Raw genomic sequence first — 20,019 nt, forward strand, 5'->3', positions numbered from 1 at the left:
TTTCTGTGTTTATGATTTAGAAGAAAGCTCAGCACACAAGCTACCGAACTTCAAGGAAGCTTCCCTTGGTATTTGCTATGTTATGATTAGCACCAAAAGGGTGAAACAGAAAGCATGAGCCCATGAGTCAAACACTTGTTCTCTGACCCATCTGTTCTCTCACAGAGTTAATCTGAAAGGGAAGACATCTATTTCCAGATGTGGGGCAAAGGGAAGAATGATAGCCCAAACTCAAGTATTATAATTTATTCCATTTAGAGCTTTTGAGAATCATTTTTACTTTTTTTTTCTTTTTTTTTTTTTTTACAATTTCACTGAAGTTTAATTTACACAACGTTAAATCCATTTGTTGTACGTGGACACCCCAGTGAGTTTCAGTAAATTTATACAATCCTACACCACAGTCCAGTTCAAAATACTTCATTCACCCAAAAGTTCTCGTGTACTCATTTGCATTCAATCCTGCTCCCACCCTCAGGGGCAGGCAACCACTGATCTTTCTGTCTCTATAACTTTTCCTTCTCTAGAAATATATATTAATGAAATCATAAAATAAGTAGTCTCTGTACTTGGCTTTTTAACTTAGCATAGTATTTTTAAGGTACATCAATGTTGTTGCACATATTCCATCTTTTTATTGCTGAGGAGTATCCCACCATGTGGATACTCCACATTTTGTTGATCAGTTCACCAGGTGATGGGTGTTGAAATGTTTCCAGTTTTTTTGCTATTATGAAAAATGCTGCTTGGTCTTACTTATACGAGAAATCTAAAACTGTTGAGTACTGTACATAGAAAAAGGGGTTATAGAAAGGTGGTTATTAGGGGTGGGACGGTGGGGGGATTTGGGAGGATGCTGGTGCAAAGTCGTAGTGATGTAGAATAAATAAGTCTGGATATCTAATGTCTAGCATGATGATTATAGTTAAGAATACTGTATTGAGAACTGGAAATTTGATAAGAAAGATTTCAGGTGCTCTCATCATACACAAAAAGATTATATGAGGAGATGATACACTAATTGGCTTGGCTGCAGTAAACATTTCACTATGCATATGTATATCAAATCATCATGTTGTACACCTTAAATATATACAGCTTTTATTAAGAAAAGAAAAGGAAAAAATGCAGCTAGAAATTTTAAGGTACAAGTCTTTGTGTGGACACTTTTTTCATTTTTCTTGGGTCAAATTCTAGGACTGGAAATGCAGGGTCATATGGTAAGTTTATATTCAATTTTAATTTTACTTTATTTCTTTTTAAAAAATTTTTATTTATTTATTCAAGAGAAACACACAGAGAGAGGCAGAGACATAGGCAGAGGGAGAAGCAGGCTCCCTGTGGGGAGCCTCCCCTGCAGGGAGCCCAATGCCCTGAGCCAAAGGCAGACACTCAACCACTGAGCCACCCAGGTGCCCCATATGTTTAATTTTTAAAGTAAATTGCTAAACCATTTTCCCCCAAAGCGACTGAACCATTTTGAAGTGTCACCAGTGATATATGAGAGTTGTTCCATTGCCTCCTCAACACTTGGTATTATCAGTCTTTTTAAATTTTTGTTACTCTAGTCAGTATGTAGTGCTATCTCTGTAGCATCATTTTTCCCTAACAGAATATGATATTCTGCATCTTTTCTTGTGCTTATTGCAGTTCACGTGTCTTCTGCGGTGAAATGTCTGTTTCAGATCCACTGGCCATTTTAAATTGGGTTGTTTGTCTTAATATTGAGTGTAAAAGTTCTTTATATATTCTAGGTATAGCACCATTATAAGATATATTATTTGTACAATTTTCTCCCAGTCTATGGCCTGCCTTTTCATTTTCTTAATGGTGCTTTTTGAAATGCAAAAGTTTCTAATTTTGAGGGAGTCCAATATGTAAATTTATCTTCTTTTATAGACTGTGTTTTTTGATGTCATTTCTAAGAACTATTTCCCTAACACTAGACATGAAGATATTTTCCTGTGTTTTCTTCTAGGAATTTTATACTTTTAGCTCTTAAGTATAGATCTGTGACCCATTTTTAATTAATATCTTATGTGTAGGCAGGGTCTCTGTTCATTTGTTGCATATGGATATTCAATTATTCCAGCTTCATTTTTTGAAAAGACGATCCTTCTGCCAATTGAATTACCGTGGGATAATTATTTCCGGACTCTATATCCTGTTGTGTTGGTCTACATGTCTGTCTTCATACCAATACTGCACTTGATTGCTGGAAGTTTATAGTAAGTCTTGAAGTCAAGTAGTGTAACTTAGTCCTTTTTCAAAAGTATTTTGACTATTCTATGTTCTTTGAATTTTTATATTAATTTTGGAAATAAATTTCTCTATACAAACAAATCTTCTGGGATTCTGTAGGATTTTGTGTTGAATTTGTAAATGAATTTGAGGAAAATTATCATTTTAATAATACCAAGTCCTTCCAATCTATGAAAAGGGTATGGATTTCTATTTATTTAGATCTCTAACTTCCCTCAGCATATATTGTTGGTTTGAGTATCTTTCACTGCTTATGTTAAATTACTCCTAAGTATTTTTATGTCATTATGAATTACTTTATTTTCTTAATATTACTAAAATTTTTGTGTTATTATTTCTTCTTGAGTCAATTTTGATAATTTGTGTCATTCTAGGAATTTTTCCATTTTTCTAAGTTGTTAAGTTCATTGGCATTAAGTTCCTCATAATATTCCTTATAATATTTCAATTTTTAATTTCTGTAGGTTCCATAGTGATTGTAGAATAGTGGTTTTATTCCAGTTTTAATACTTTGGGTATTCCCTTTTTTTCTTGGCAAATCTAGCTTAAGGTTTATTAATTTTATTGATCTTTACAAATAATTAACCCTCAGGGCACCTGATTTCTACAAAGAAAATAATTGGGGGTGCGTGATTTCTACAAATAAAATAATTGGGGCTCAGTTGGTTAAGCGTCTTCCTTCAGCTCAGCTCATGATCCCAGGGTCCTGGGGTTAAGCCCCATGTCAGGCTCCGTGCTTAGTGGGGAGCCTACTTCTCCCTCTCCCTCTGTAGCTCCCTCTGCTTGTGCTTTCTCTCTGTTAAATAAATAAATAAAATGTTAAAAAAAAAGGAATCATTTTCAGCATCATTTTTTTTCTTGTTTTCTATTTCATTGATTTCCACTCCAATTTTGTTTTATCTTTCTTCTATTTACTGTGGATTTTATTTACTTTTCTTTGTTTCTTCCTTCTTCTTGGAAGCTTAGATTATTGACTTTATGTCTTTCTTTCTTTAGAATATAAGTATTTAATGCTATGAACTTTCCTTGCAGCACTGCTTTAGCTGCATACCATAAATCTTGATATATTGCATTTTTCTTTCAGTTAAAGATATATTATTTTCTTTGTGATTTCTTATAGCCTGAGATATTTACAAATGTGCTAATTTCCAAATAGTTGCAAATTTCCAATTTTTTTCTGTTGCTGATTTTTAAATTACTTACACTGTACCTGATACTTTTACATTTATTGAGAATTTTTTTATGGCCTAGAATATGATCTATCCTGGAGAATATTTCATGAGTTTGCTGCTTTGGGATAGAGTATTTTATGAAACTGCATGTGTTGGGGTGGAAAGTGGGGGAATAAAATAATGAATAAGACATGATTCTTGTCCTTTAAGTTTAAATCTTGCAGAGCAGTGGTTCTCAACTCTGCAATTTTGCACCCCAGGATACATTTTGCAATGTGTGGGAACATTTTTGTTTGTCACAACTGGGGGGGGGGGGGTGGCGGTATGCTATTGGTATCTAGGGGCTAGCTGATCTGCCAAACATCCTACAATTCACAAGATACCTCCAACAGCAAAGAATTATCTGGCCCAAAATGTCAATAGTGGCAAGATTTAGAATCCCTGTTGCAGAGTATATAAAAGGCATTTTGTTAGAGCTTAAGACAGTAATTTCCATGCTATAGCAATTACTGTACTGCGGCTGAAATCAATCAACCCCTTAGCAGTTGCCACATCTCTCATGTGTTTAATTGTTTGTCTTTCCCACTAGACTGTGAACCTCATGAATGTTGGGATCCACCCAAATCTTTATGGTGGTTAAACGCAGAGAGAGGATCTGGAGTCAGACAGACTTGGATTTCAATCCTATATCTTATATTCACTAGATATTTGACTTTGGGCTAGTTCTTTGACCTCCTTAAGCCTCAATCTTCTCAGTGGTATAATGTGAATAATGTGCCTACAATAGGATTACTGGGACAACTAATAAACTAATCAAGGGAGGCAACTGGCACAGTCCTGGCATATATAGTCATTACCTTATTATTGTTATTGTTATCTCCAGCACCAAGCCCAGTGCCCTGGAAATATGTGTGAACACATGAATGTGTAACTGAGTCACAGTCTCTTGCCTTCCTTCCTCCAATATAGGGAAATGGCTCTACAGAGTTATTTTTACTTAGATGAAGATGGCCTCATCTTACTCCTGGAATAGGGCTTAGTTTCCACAGAGGAGGTCATGGATGCCCATAGAAGATAGGCAGAAGCCAAAAGAACAAACAAGTGTAAGACAAATACACACTGACCTCAGTTCCATCCTTGAGATCCTTTTCAGCCACATATGAAGTAGTCATATGTGGAGGGAGCAAGGTTCATGCCCAAAAAAAGCCCCACAATACTGTTCAACTGGCACCACTCTGGGCCATCTTTCCCATTTTTGCTTCAGAGAAGGAGGTCTCTCTTCTTCATGTCCATCACTTGCCATGACACTGTCTACCCTACTTCTGAGTCTTGGATACTTCCTCCCCACTAGGAACCTCTCCCAGATATTCCCAGACAACCTTTTCTGATCAATGTTAATAGCTGTTGGACCCCTATCTAAGCACATCATCTCCTGTTACCATCTACTTCTGAGAGACCTGACAAAGATCACATCTGCGAAACAATTTGCTAATTAATGTTTAAAGTGGTGGGTGAGGGCAAAACTTTAACATCCTGACTTCTCCCTGTGTTTGCTTTTAAGGAAGGAGTTCCTGGTGAAAGAAAAGACACCTCAAGCTTCTAAAGAACCCCATGGTATATAAAGCAGGACTCGTATGGTACCCGAGAATAGCTAACCAGCCAGGAGGATGATGAGTAAAGATAAAGTTTACAAGAAAGGAGGGTCAAGTCCATTTAACATAGTGTACATGACTCCATTTTACTATCTAGTTCCTACTGTGGCCTGAGTTTAGCAAACATCTCAGGAACAGACAAAAATCTAGAGCCATCCCTCTTAATGAAATTGATTTATGGGTCATAGATTGCTGTCTTTAATACTCATAACCCCCCCCCCCCCCCGCAAAAAGCCATTATTGCCTTTATGGAGTTTCTCTATATATTTACCTAGAAACTTGCCTTCCCTGATGACAGTATACATCAGAGATCAAGGCTAAGTAAGAACAAAGTGATCTGAATGTAAACAAGATAAAGATATGAGCAGCAGAGAGCATTAAGAACAGAATGGTGGCCTTATTTCCCAAAAATCATGACAAGAATTTCCATTTTCTGTTGTATTAACACTATGACTTAGAATAAGTATTTCTACTTTGTTAACTCCAAACATAACAAGGAAAATAGTAAAAACTGACATTTAAAAAAAACATTTTTGAATGCTGCATACGTTTTGGGTACTTTTCTAAATCCTTTACATGTATAAGTTAATTTCATCCACTCATTTAACACAATTTTTTGGACCATGTACTAGGGGCCAGGTACCGTGGTATGTTCTGGGAGTATAGTAATAAACAAAGTCCTCAAAGAGCTCTGTCTCCATGAACTGTACACTCCCTTGGGGAAGTCAATAAACAAGTAGATGATATAATATGTTAGAAGGCAGAAATCAATGCTTTTGAGACAAATAAATCTGGGCAGAGGGACAGAGAAAGTTGGGTGTGGGGTGCTACAATTTTCAATCAAGCATTCAGTGAATGCTTCACTGCAAAGCTGTCATTTGACCAAAAACTTAAAGGAAATCTCACAATTAGTAAGACCAAATCCAAATAGTGTTGCTATAGGGTGCTCTTATTTGTTTGTTTGTTTTTTACTGAACCTTGGGCCAACACCCTAAGCCCCTAGGAAATCTGTATGAACCTCTACATTGTGTAAAATGATTGAGCCATGGCCAGGCAGCAAGCAAGCCAAACATGAAGTCACTCATCCAGTCCCTGGTCCCATTTGTGAGGATCTAAAAGCTGTTGATTTTCCAGACTACTTGGAGGAGTTCAAGGTATGCCTTTGAGGTAGTGTTGGCATCATGGGCATTTGGAGGAGTTTTCTGTAGACCCTTTTTCCCCAGATGGATCACAATGTGTCTCCCCTTCTTGTAATTGCTGTATTCCCCAGAATTGGAATTTCTTACTGCTAGATCTGGATGCTGATGATCAGAGAGCCTCCTTGATGTGAGAAAAAAAACAAAGGGAGAAGGCCTTTCCCAAGGATCTGGGGAGCCCCAATCCCTGAGCCTCTGAACTGCCTATGACTTTGCTTCTATCACATTGTCTGGCTTCAACCTAGGCTCTTGTTTTCCAAGTTCTTTCAGACTCCTTCCCCATGTCTGTCAGTTAATGTCCCTTCCACCACCTCACCGACTGCCCTAAGCAAAACCAGCTTTGACAGATGTGAATCAGTCACATATACCTTAGTTTGACTTTTAATCTAAGGGGCTTCTCTCAGACCTAATTGTGCTTTAAGACTTATTTTCAACGCTGTGAGCATAACTTTTAAGTATCAAAGGGGCAATAAGCAAGTGAGAAAAGTATTTGGGACGGATGGCTCTTGCTTCCTATATAAATATGAAATTGCTATTAACTTGTGTTTTATTACAATTTCCATTAGCTACAGTCACAAGAGCTCAGTGATCACCATTATTTTTAAATTGATGGAACCCTAAAGATTCAGAGTACCCAAGTTGGAAACCACTGAAATGATTTCACCTTCTCCTCTTATAGATGTTGAATGTAAATTTTATTCTACTACTGATTATTATGGTTTAAGTTTCACATTTACTTTACTATAAAAGGAAGGGAGAGAATGAGGAGGGAAGGAGGGAGGGAGGGACACAGAAGGGAGGGAGCAAGGAGAGAAGGAAGAAAGAAAAATTGAATAAGCTTTCCACAAAAATGTCTGGAAATAGAAGACCAGAGTACTTTAGAAGAAGAATTTGGAAATAGAAATGGACTGGTAATAATGCAATTTTCCTTTAGAATAAACCACCTATGGACTTTTCATCAAATAATTTAGCAAATGTAACTACATGCAAGGGGTAGTGCCTAAGGCAAATAGGTAAATGGATGCTTAGTATCCTAGGGAGTCCAGCTCAAAGCAAATATGTCAGGGAGGGATTTGAGGAATGTAGGCTCCACCCCTGGGCATTACCACCATTTTATTGTTCTTGTATCTTTCACATTATTGCTAAGTACTGCTGCTTATCTGACTATTTCCTTAGGTAGGGCAAATATTTCAACAGATGTGAACCATGACAATTACTTACAAGGGAGAAAGTAGAACATCCTCACCATAGTGAGAGACTTTAATGCATGTATTTTGATAAATAGAACAAGCAGACAAAAATTTGGTGTGGATATAGAAGTGTGAATAAAATAATAAATAAACGTGACCTAATTGAAGTATATACTATACTGTACCAGATAGCCATAGAACACCCATTATACTCAAGCATACATGGAATGTTTACTAAAATTGACCATATTTTAGGTCATAAGGCAAGCTGCAAGAAATTTCAAATGGCTGAACTAATACAGAATATATTCTCTGACCACAGTGTAAGTAAGATTATAAAACATTTTTTAAAAGAAAAAAGAAAAGGAAAAAAGATAAATGTCCAACTGCTTGGGAATCAAGTAATACTCTAAATAACACATGAAATGAAAAAGTATCACAGCTGAAATTAGAAAATAGTTGTAATGGAAAGGTAGTAAAAACAAAATGCATTAAAACTTTCAGGATGTAGCTAAAAAGAGTGTTTAGGGAAATATATTAATGAGTATTAAAGAATACAAGAATGGCTAAAAAGCAATGATCTCAGTTTTCATATAAAAAAGCTGGAAAAAAATTAAACCCAAAGAAAGTGGAGTGGAGGAAATTTTTTTTTAAATTAAAGAAGTAGAAAACAAAAGTATAGTAGAGAAAATTAACACAGTCAAATGTTAGCTTTAAAAAGATTTAATAAATTGGCAAATTTCTAACAAACTACAAAAATAAGAGAAAAAGCACAAATTATCAAATTGAGACTGAAAAGGGGGATATCACTCTAGATATTAGAAAGACAATAACATTTCTTATGAACTACTCTGTTTCAATAAATTTGACAATATGATGGACAAATTTATTGAGAAACACAAGTTAGAAAAACTAACAAGAATAAATTAAAAATCTAAACAATCCTATGTAATAAAATTGAATCAATTATAAAAGTTCTTCCTTCTCATTAGGAAAACTTTGTTTTAGCCTAAGTTGGTTCACCAGTTCTTCCAAATATTTATTTTTTTTCTTCCAAACATTTAAATGTACCAAATAAACTGATCTTACAGAAGCTCTTCTAGAGAATAGAAAGAGAAGGAACAGTTCTCACCTCTTTTTTAGGAGTTCAGAATAACCTTAGAGCCAAAATCTGACAAGAAATTTATAGGAATGGAAAAATTACAAACTACTTTCCCTCCTAGATATAACTGGAAAAATTCTGATCAAAACATTATTAGAATCTAATATTATATAATAAGGATAATACACTATCACCAAATTGGGTTTATCACAAGAATACATGGGTAGTTAAACATTTGAATATGAATCCATGTAACTTACACACTGATTTAAAAAAAAAAAAAAAGGAGGAAATCACCTGATGATAAAGATACAGAAAAGACTTTGATAAAATGTGAAACCAATTCATGATTTTAAAAAAATCCTCAGAACACTAGGAATAAAATGAAACTTTCTCAGTTTATAAAGAACACCTAAAAAACCAACAGTAAACAACATAATCAATGGCAAAATATTGAAAGCTTTCCCCATGAGATCAGGAATGAGATAAGATGTCACCATATTTCTACTCCGTATTGTACAGGAGAGGACGATACCCAGGCAGGTGAATTTCTACATGCTAACCATAAAGAAATTTTTAAAAAGCTTAAAAAAATTACCACTAACAATAGCATAAAAAATTCAGGTACCTACAAATCAATCTAATGACATATCTAAAACTCCTACACTAAAACTTATAAAACTTTATTGAGAGAAATCAAAGATGACATAAATGAAGGAATATAACTTACTCATGAACTGACTCCATGTTGTAGACATGTCAGTTTTCCTCAGATAGATCTATAGATTGAATATAATCCCAAATCAAATACCAGATGGATCCTGAAACTTATGTGGAAATACACCGGGCCGAGAATAAATAAGGCAATCTTAAGCACAGAGAATGAAGATGGAAGACTTACCCTACCAAATATTGAGACCTATTTTTTTTAATATTTTATTTATTTATTTGAGAAAGAGAGAGCATGAGCAGGGCTGGAGAGGGGGAAGGAGGAGGGGAAGCAGGGACAGGAGACAGGCAGCAGGAAAGGGACAGGGAGGGGTGAAGGGAGAAGACTCCCCCCTGAGCAGGGAGCCCACTCAGGGCTGGATCCCAGGACCGTGAGATCATGATCTGAGCCAAAGGCAGACAGTTAACCAACTGAGCCACCCAAGTGCCCCTACTGAGATCTATTTTTTTAAACAGATTGGTATTTGTAGGAAGGTAGCAAAGAGACCAAGGGAAGGGAACAGAAAATCTAGAAACAGTCCCACATATAATCGCCCAAAGATGATAAAGTTGTTACTGTAAGGCCAAGAGGGAAAAAATGGTCTTTTCAAAAGTCATGCCACATAAAAAATCATTAGAGAGCCACATATATGGACAAAAGTCCAACCACAGACAAAAGTCAGTTCCAGATAAATTTTTAGATGTAAATGTGAAAAGGAAAAACAATATAGCTTTTGAAAGGAAACAGAAAATAATGTCTCCATTACTTTGGGGTAAGCAAAGATTTCCCAAGTATGATTTCTCAAGGCTAATCATAGGGACACCTGGGTGGCTCAACGGTTGAGCCTCAGGTCATGATCCCGGTCCGGGGATTGAGTCCCACATCGGGCTCCCTGCAGGGAGCCTGCTTCTCCCTCCACCTGTGTCTCTGCCTCTCTCTCTGTGTCTCTTATGAATAAATAAATAAAATCTTTAAAGAATAATAATAAACTGCTAATCATAGGAGAAAGAATGTATGTTAAAAATATCTTAAAATTAATAACTCATTCAAAAACGACACCAGGAAAAGAGTGTAAAAGACAAGCCACAGGGTGGGAGAGGGATTTGGTATGTACACATACACAAATAATTACATTTTTACAAGACTGTGTATCCAGGAAATATCCACATCCCTGTACCGAGGTCTAATGAAAGCCTCATATCCAGAAAATATGACTGGTTTCTACAAATTAATTTTTAAAAGACAAATTTTTAAAAATCAAATAAACAAATGAGTTGAATAGGCTATTCTTAAAAGAAGATATCAAGGTGGTTAATAAACACATAAAAATGTGTTCAATAGCATTCATCATCAAAGAAATGTAATTAACACAGCCATGTGACTCACCGACATACCCCCCTCTCTCCAGGGTGGCTTCCTGAGCAGGTGGCTTGTATAGTCACAGAGGACTCGCCCTTAAAAGGACCCTGCACTTAACTTCATGCTTCACTGTCACTTTTCGAAATTCCTAAAAACTTAAAATAAGGTCTTCCACATTTTTATTTTGCTCTGGTTTCCACACACTGTATAGCCAGTCTTGCCGTCCATAATGGTTAAAAGGAAAAGACTGACACTGGTGAGGATGTAGACCAACTAGAATGCTCATTTATACCTAGTGTATGTAGAGATGTAGTCAAGTACTTTGGAAAACAGTTGAACATGTGTATAAAAGCGAATATAGGCATAATACGTAAGCCAGGACCTCCACCCCCGGATGTGCATCCAACAAGATGTGGGCTTACATTCACCAGAAGATACGTCCAAGAAGAGTCACAGTGGCACTATTCATAGTCCCAAACTGAAAACAACCCAAACGTCAGTCAATAGTAAAATGGATAGATGCATTTTGGTATATGTATAGAGAACGCCACACATCATTGAGACAACGCAATAATACGAGTGAATCTCACAATAAAAATCTGAGTGAAAGAAGCCCAACACACACCTAAAACATACAGTGTGTGATTCCAATGATAACAATTTTCAAAAGATGCAAAAATAGATTGATCGCTTTTAAAAGTCAAAACACAAGTGAGGGGCAGGAATTGGAGGAGGATTCAGGGAGGACTTCTGGGTGCCGGCACCATTGCTTCTTGATATAGGTGCTGATTACATGGGACTGTTCACTTGGCGAGGCTTCACTGATCTGGAGAGTTGATCTGTGTGCTTTTTGGTTTGTATAAATGTTATAACTCAACAGAGTTTTTTTTTGTTTGTTTGTTTGTTTTTTGAAAGCCAAGCACAAATTGTAGAGACCCGGGGAAGACCGCCCTCAAATGCACCACAATGGCATATTGATTATTTTGAATTGGAGCTACTTGGGAAAGAACAGGTGCAGGGACACTCAGATGCCCCTCTTCCCCCGCAAAAGAGCAAGCAAATCTCCCATATGAAAAATACCCTCTCTGTACTAAGAAGTAAAAAAACATCCTCATGACCAGAGATAGGGACTTGAAGGTCCAGAAAGCTATAAAATAAACCAGTTATCCTTATATTAATCTCCTTTGTCAGCCCAAATTCTGCTTAGAATTCCTTACTCTTTAAAGCACCCATCAAGTGCCCCGTCACCCATTCACCCCCACCCCCCGCCCTCCTCCCCTTCCACCACCCCTAGGGCACTTGACGGGATGAGCACTGGGTGTTATTCTGTATGTTGGTAAATTGAACACCAATAAAAAATAAATTTATTATAAAAAAAAATAAAGCTCCCAAACACCTGTCCCCCTTATTATGTGCATTCCTCACAGATCTGTCAATTCTTCGTCTAAAATGCATAAAAAACTGCCTGCCTTGGTCACTTCTTTGGGTCTTGATTCCATTAGTGGACCTCAGTGTGTACATAATACTACTTTGGGATTTCTTCTCCCATAAACTTGTCTCGTGTAGTTAATTCTTAGCCCAGCTGGGAGACCATGTGTGTAGAGGAAGAACTCTCCCTCCCTGACAAAAGCGAATGTTTTTGTTTTCACTACCGTTGTCTCTGCCATAAACCTTAGTTTAGAAGGCAAAAGCTGAACATCCAATCTCAGGCCTCCACCTTTCCTAGCTCTTTGATCTTGGGTAAGTTATTTACACTCTCCGTGCCTCAGTTTCTCCAGTCAGTAAAGAGATAACAATAAAGCTCTCCTCATAAGGTCGTTGAGATTACAAGAGAGGACAGGTGTAGTGGTCAGAACAACGGCAGGCACCTAGGAAAGTCTCAATAAATGTACATTGTGGCCGTTTCTGCCCATTTCTGTCCAACCCTCTTCTGACAACAGATGGTTGTTGCTTGGGGAAGCAGAAATAAGAAATCATAATATGTTTTTAAAAATCATCTTGCTGCATCCTTAGAATCCAAGACTTGATGTTTACAAAGTCTTCTTAGTCCTTGTGCTTTGGAGATACTAACATTCAAATGGAGAAAAAAATAGGAGACAGGATGCTTATGCCTTGGGAGAGGTTCCTCCAATCGATCAGTGAGATCCTAACCAATTGAATCCTAAATTAGAAAGAAGCGTGCTTTCCAATGGTCCTATCTTCAGGAAGATGGCCCTAAATAGGCAAACCGAGGGAAGAAGCTCTCCTCTTCTTGGAGTAGACTCATTGGTGATGCAGTGCTTTTGCTGGGGGAATTCGGCCCCTGGGATCTCACCCTTTCTGTGCTCTACACGTTGGGATTTTGAATACCGTAAAAGCTACTTCTGTTCTTCTCTTCTTGGCCATCTGCCAAGCTAATCTCCTGACATTGAAGAGTATTATGAAAGTTAAGCTGCATGAAGAAGAGTAATAATTTTGTCCTACCTATATGGCTTAGGGTCAGTACTGCCTTTATAAATTTGTGTGTTTTTTTTGGCAGATACCAAACACTTTTCCTGGCCACCATGACTTTACCCCTGTGTTACCACATCATTGAGCTATTTATTCAGTCTAGTTGAGTTGGCTGAGGAACTATGCCAAAAATTGTTATTAGGAAGCTAATCTTATTTACCCCTAAGCAACTAAAAGATTCTCAAAGTGGCTCTCTCTGAATTTTTTTAAGCCTTAAAAAAAGTTCTCACTTTTCTTCCTCTTGTTGAAGCAAGATAAGAAAACAGAATTCCAAAGAGGTGAAGTCACTGAGTTAGAGTTGATGATGGGGCCAGAACTAGAATCCGCCATAGCTCTTTCCATCTCTCAGATTTTAAGATCTGAATTTAAGTGAAAAAAATTATGAAGTGAATGAAGAGTGCAGAGTCAAAGGTCTGTCTTCACTGTGAATAACACAGGAGGAAGCATTTTTTGTGTGTGGATGATTCTACAGTATGTCATATCTACGTGGGGGGATGCGGGTCCTTCTGGACTTTTCCTGGATGAAGCCTGGAAGAGGGAGGCAGACCATCCCTGCCCTGACAAAGGAAAGTTCTCCCTAAGGTGCTTTAACCACCAACGTCACATCCTTCCATTTGAATCCATCTTCAAAAGCAGGTTAATAAAGACTGTTGAGCTTCAGGGGTCAGACTGGAGTTGTGTGAGATTCCTTGGACCTGCCAACAAGAAGCTGTTAATAATTCCAGTAATTTGATGAGCTTGCCTGAGGGGCTCTGGGCTGCCCTGGGAGTCAATATGTCCAAGGGTTGTGGAGACGGAGCATTTCTCTCGCCAACATGGTGCATTGATGTCATGCCAGCTATGGTGACTCAATTTCTCTACATCACTGGCACCTTCTTTTCTTTCCCTCCTGGGAGGAACCTTTCCTTATTTATCTCCCCTTCTTTCTGTATTAAAAAAAAATGTCCAACAAGTTCTCCTGATAGGTCTTTCTACTCCAAAGAGTAAATAATTCCAGTCTGAAGGTATATAGATTTCCCCCAAACTGTGGGGAAATGAAGCTCATTTTTAGAACCACTCCTACTCCTTGTCCAAAGATGGGTTAGAATGAGGAATGTTGATCCCATTCTGTCTACCAGATAGCATTCCATGCAATGGGGGGAGGAGTGATCAACTAAATTCTCACAGAGAGCATGGGCTCTAAGGAAAATTAAACCTCAATTTATTACAAAATGTGTAGCTTTCAGCAAGTGCGGAACATCCCATAGTCTCAGTTTTCTCATCTGTAAAATGGATAAATTACTACTATTACTAATGATACTTGCTTTATAGGATCATTGTGAGGCATAGATGAGATCATGCATATAAGGCAAAGGAGTGAATGTTGCCACTTTGTAAGCATCAGTGCAATGCAACTAGTACAGTGTAATTATTAATTCTTCCTGAGGAGTCTGGGTGGGGAAGGAACAGAAACGTCTCCATCTTACAAGGGCAGAGTAGACTGTGTTGGAGGAAAGTGCCTTCTATTAGCCAGCCTGTTTAGCCTCAGATCAGGAGAAAAACCTTTTACATCTTCAGATTATTCCTTATTCTTTTTTTCTTTGACATAGAGCCCAAGGCTGGCTGAGGCTTTATCCTCCTGTGTGTGACAGCTCCAATCCAAGTCCCCGAGGGCCCAGCTCAACCACTTTTCAGCTCTGAAACCAGATCACATTCCCCATTTCCACTTCTTAAATACCCAGAGAGCCAACTTCTGCTGTTATTTTTCCTAGGAATTGGCAAGATCTGATCTTAAACAGTCCTGCTGTGATGAAGGGTACTTGCCTGTGGACTCAGGGGCCTGGACGTCCTTCTGAGAGGCAGCATAGCACAGTGTCTAGAAGTTGGATGTGACAGTGTGCCGTGTGTCCTGGCTTTTCCAGGACATCTTAGTTTACGCATACAGTCCGGGACTAAATATGATATTGCCTTAACTCTAGAGTCATAATGCGACTCAAATCCTCGATCCACTACATACTATTTGCATGGCAAGTCACTCCACTGTGCCTCAGTTTCCCCTGCTATAAAATGGAGATGATGATAATAAGAGGAACTGCCCGTGAAATTGTCATGAGGTTTAAATGTGTTAATACCTATAAAATGCTCAAAATAGCACCTGTCACATACTACGTTTTATGTCAGGGTGAGGGACTACTAATCTCTTACCAGCAAAGCCACTGGATAAAAATGCAGTTAAATGAGAAGGGTGACATCTGCTGTCTTTATAGAGTCCAATAGGGGTTGGAGGAAATATTGCAGTCAAAACATATGAAGTGATTTATGACTTGCGACATTACTGTTTTTCTGGGAGTATGAATAACGAAGCAACAGAGTATGAAAGAAAAAGCACTAAGCAAATTGCTAATTGCTGTGGATCCCCCTTTCCCTTATTTCCTTTTTTTCTCCAAATTACTCTTTAAAAATGTTAATTGATTGGACATTTCAAAATTCTATTTATCTCCATACCCCCCTCCCAGTCTTCTCTCATCCCTAGACATCATGCTAATGTCCTCATCTTTTCACAGGTGTGTATTTCTGTGAAATCCATAGTGTTGTGTAGTTTTGTGTTTTTTAGGTTCATTGGTTATGTACGATACTATTTCTTAATATTTTCACTAAGCACTGTATTTTTAAGGTTCATCCATAATTTTTTTGTGAATGCTTAATTTTTTGCATGTTAAGACTGCTAGTAGCCCACCGTGTGTGCCATGTTTCATCAGCGATGGACACTGAGGCTGCCCCCCCGACTATCTGCCACCATGAACAGCACTGCAGTGAACAATGAGCTCGCAGATCCCTGTATTAGTTTTGCTGCTATAATAAAAGCAAAACAAAAGACTTCAGCGGCTAACAACCACAAAGCCTCCTTTCTTGTTCAGGCCACATGTTCCAGCTGCTGGCAACAGGCTCCTTCCTGTTCCATGCATCCTCATCACAGCAGCCAGGCTGAAGGAACAGCCTTTATTTGGGACAAGTCCTATCCCTGGCAGAGGAAAAAAAGAGCTAGAGAGATGGAGGGGGAAAAAGCAACAGCACTGGAAGCTTCTGCACCGATTGGCTTTTAGAACTTCCACTTCTGTTCCACTGGCCAAAGCAAGTCACATGGCTGAGCCTGACCTCACCCCCATCCCTACCCCCTGCCCTACCCCCTCAGGCTGAGAAGCCCAGCATCCTCCTCAAAGTCCTGCTGAGGTCAGTGGAAGTCCTTTTATGGGGCAAGGAGAGCGAATAATTACAAACAATAACCAAACCTACCCCTCTCAGAGCTCAGTAAGAAGCACTGGGTGTTATACTGTATGTTGGCAAATTGAATTTAGATTTTTAAAAAAGTAAAAAAAAAATAAATAAATAAAAATGAATTCTACCCCTGAAACTTAAGAATACACTCTATGTTAATTAAATTGAATGTAAATAAAAAATAAATTTTTTTAAAAAAGAATTTCTTGGGATTTATGCCCAGGAGTGGGATTGCTGGGCCCCCCGGGATGCATGCATATTCACAATTTCATTAAATAACTCAGACTAATGCAGATACACTCTCGTCCGTGTACATCAGTGTATGCGGGATCTTTTATCCCTGCACCTAAATGACACTTGCATTATATAGTTTTCTAATTTTTCAGTCAATAGGTTAAAGGGACATCTTATTGCTTTAACTGGCATTTACTGACTATTCATGATTTTGAGCATTTCTTCATTTATCTATTAATTTGTAAGCTTTCTTCCTTGTAAGTATCTATTAGGTTTTCTTTTCCCATTTTCTTACAGGGGCTGCTCTCCTCTGCTTGGGTAGCAGGAAATCATGCCTGCTGTCTGTAAATCGTACCTGCCTTTGCAATTTGAGATATCACAAAAATCTTTATCTTTCCTGTCACCTGTCTAGTGACTTTGTCCCTATATTCTTTGTTGAAAAGTGATCCTTATTTTTGTTCATGAAAACTCTTCCTTCCTCTAGATAATAAAAATGGCTCACTTTTTTTCTCTAATATTTGATATTTTATCTTTCACATTTAGAACTTTAAGTCATCTGGAATCTTCTTAAGAAAGGGATCCTATTCTATTTCCTCTCCAAATAGTGAACAAGTTTCCTCTACTCCATACACTAAACAATCTGGTCTTTCCCTACAGAATTGCAATGGCTCCTGTGTCATATATATATTAGGGTCTGATTACATAAGGCTCTGACTCTCCTCTCTACGAAGATTCACCAATCCATCTATCTATTCTTGTGCCAAAACCAACGGTTTTTTATTACTACCACCTTCTAATGTCTCAGTGACTTCCAGCCAATTCTCCCCTCTTTTTTCTAAAGTTAGCTATTCGTGGACCTGTCTTCCTCCAAAGACATTTTTAGAATCCAGTTTTCAAGTTCCTCAAAATGCCCAACTGGTCTCTGCATTTCATTTATGAATTAACCCGAGAATAATTATTACCATTATCATGTGAAATTGCCCACTCAAGAGCATTGAATATTTCCATTCTCCACTTATTCAGATCACTTTTTATGTTTTTCATTAGAATTTTAAATTTTGGCTCTCTGCTCCTCCCCGTTTGACAGACAGCCGCATCTTCTGGTGCAGGGCCAGCCGCGTCCCGGAGACAACGATGGTGAAGGTTGGAGTGAGTGGATTTGGCCTTATTGGGTGCCTGGTTACCAGGGCTGCTTTGAACTCTGGCAAAATCGATATTGTCACCATCAATGACCCCTTCATTGATCTCAACTACATGGTGTACATGCTCCAGTATGATTCTACCCACGGCAAATTCCACCGCACGGTCAAGGCTGAGAACGGGAAACTTGTCATCAACGGGAAGTCCACCTCCATCTTCCAGGAGCGAGATCCCGCCAACATCAAACGTGGTGATGCTGGTGCTGAGTATGTTGTGGAGTCCACTGGGGTCTTCACCACCGTGGAGAAGGCTGGGGCTCACCTGAAGGGCGGGGCCAAGAGGGTCATCTTCTCTTCTCCTTCTGCTGATGCCCCCATGTTTGTGATGGGCAGTGAACCACGAGAAGTATGACAACTCCCTCAAGATTGTCAGCAATGCCTCCTGCACCACCAACTGCTTGGCTCCTCTAGCCAAAGTCATCCATGACCACTTCGGCATCGAGGAGGGCCTCATGACCACCGTCCATGCCATCACTGCCACCCAGAAGACTGTGGACATCCCCTCTGGGAAGCTGTGGCGATGGCCAAGGGGCTGCCCAGAACATCATCCCTGCTTCCACTGGCGCAGCCAAGGCTGTGGGCAAGGTCATCCCTGAGCTGAACGGTAAGCTCACTGGCATGGCCTTCCCTGTCCCCACCCCCAACGTGTCAGTTGTGGATCTGACCTGCTGCCTGGAGAAAGCTGCCAAATATGACGACATCAAGAAGGTAGTGAAGCAGGCATAGGAGGGCCACCTCAAGGGCATCCTGGGCTACACTGAGGACCAGGTTGTCTCCTATGACTTCAGCTGTGACACCCACTCTTCCACCTTCGACGCCAGGGCTGACATTGCCCTCAATGACCACTTCATCAAGCTCATTTCCTGGTATGACAATGAATTTGGCTACAGCAACTGGGTGGTGGACCTCATGGTCCACGTGGCCTCCAAGGAGTAAGAGCCTCCTGGACCACCAGCCCCAGCAAGAACAAGAGGAAGAGAGAGGCCCTCAGCTGCTGGGGAGTTCCTGCCCCAGCTTAATCCCCCAACACACTGAGAATCTCCTGACCTCCAATTTACATCCCAGACCCCAAGGAAGGGGAGTGGCTTGGGGAGCCCTACCTTGTCATGTACCATCAATAAAGTATACTGTACCCCCCCCCAAAAAAAAAGAATTTAAAAATTTTGTCCATAGAAATCACATAATCCCATAGCATATTTCTAGATATGCTATGATTTCTGTGGCTTTTTGGTAGCCACATCTTAATTTTGATGAGACTTGAGTTCTAGTTTTTGCTCTGTCACTGATGACATCATATGATTTTAGGTAGGTCAATCACTGCTTCTCCATGTCAGTGTTCTCATTTATTAAAAGATAAAGGGCACCTGGGTGGCTCAGTCAGTTAAGCATCTACCTTTGGCTCAGGTTATGATCTCAGGGCCCTGGGATTGAGCCCTACATGGGCTCCCAGCTCAGTGGGAAGCCTGCTTCTCCCTTTCCCCCTCTTCCCCTCCCTGCTCGGGCTCTCTCTCTCTCTCAAATAAAATCTTTTTTTTTTTTTTTTAAACTATTAGATTGAAGTTGTTGGTTCCCATGACATCACAGATAATAATAACAATGACAGACCCTGATGAAAATCTCACAATGTGCCAGTTCTTGCGGACGGAGGTGACTATTACCATGTGCAGTGCTTAGCATGCCCGATTCCTCGTAGGCACTGAACGTGTGTTAGCAACCACGGTCAACATGCACGTAGAGGACGGAGGAGGTGGACGCTCGGAAAGGGGAGGTGACTTCCCCAGGCTGGTCCGGGGAGCAGGCAGCACGACCCCCTGCAGGTGGGACTCCTTGCAATCAGCAAGGAGAGCGGGCTTGGGGCGCGGGCTCCCGGGTCGAGCCGGGCTGCTGGCTCGGGGCACACAGGCCTCGGCGGGGCCACCGGGGTCACCGGGCCGCGTGCCTTCGTCTTGCAGAACATCGTTTTTCCTAGAAGTCCCCGGTGTTCCTGGATGCCACCTGCCGATAGTGGAGTCAGATAACAGCCCAGGAAGGGCGCCCAGGTCTGCGGGACAGGAAGCGGGTGCCAGCCTGCCAGCTGACCGACTCAGGGCCTCGGTCGGGGGCGCGGGGAGGCGGAGATGGGGTCGGCGGGGAGCCGGGCTGAGGCCGGACCCCAGCCTGCGCTGGGTGTGGGAGCCCACGGGTGAGAGCCTCCTGCTT

General features: G+C 39.8%; 1 pseudogene; it reads left to right on the plus strand.

The window, feature by feature from the left end:
• Nucleotides 1–16,756: 16,756 nt before the first annotated feature.
• LOC125752911 (glyceraldehyde-3-phosphate dehydrogenase-like) lies at nt 16,757–19,147 on the plus strand (annotated as a pseudogene).
• The last annotated feature ends 872 nt before the right edge of the window (nt 19,148–20,019 follow it).

Source organism: Canis lupus, chromosome 18 (assembly GCF_003254725.2).
Source record: "Canis lupus dingo isolate Sandy chromosome 18, ASM325472v2, whole genome shotgun sequence".
NCBI classification, from domain to species: Eukaryota; Metazoa; Chordata; class Mammalia; order Carnivora; family Canidae; genus Canis; species Canis lupus.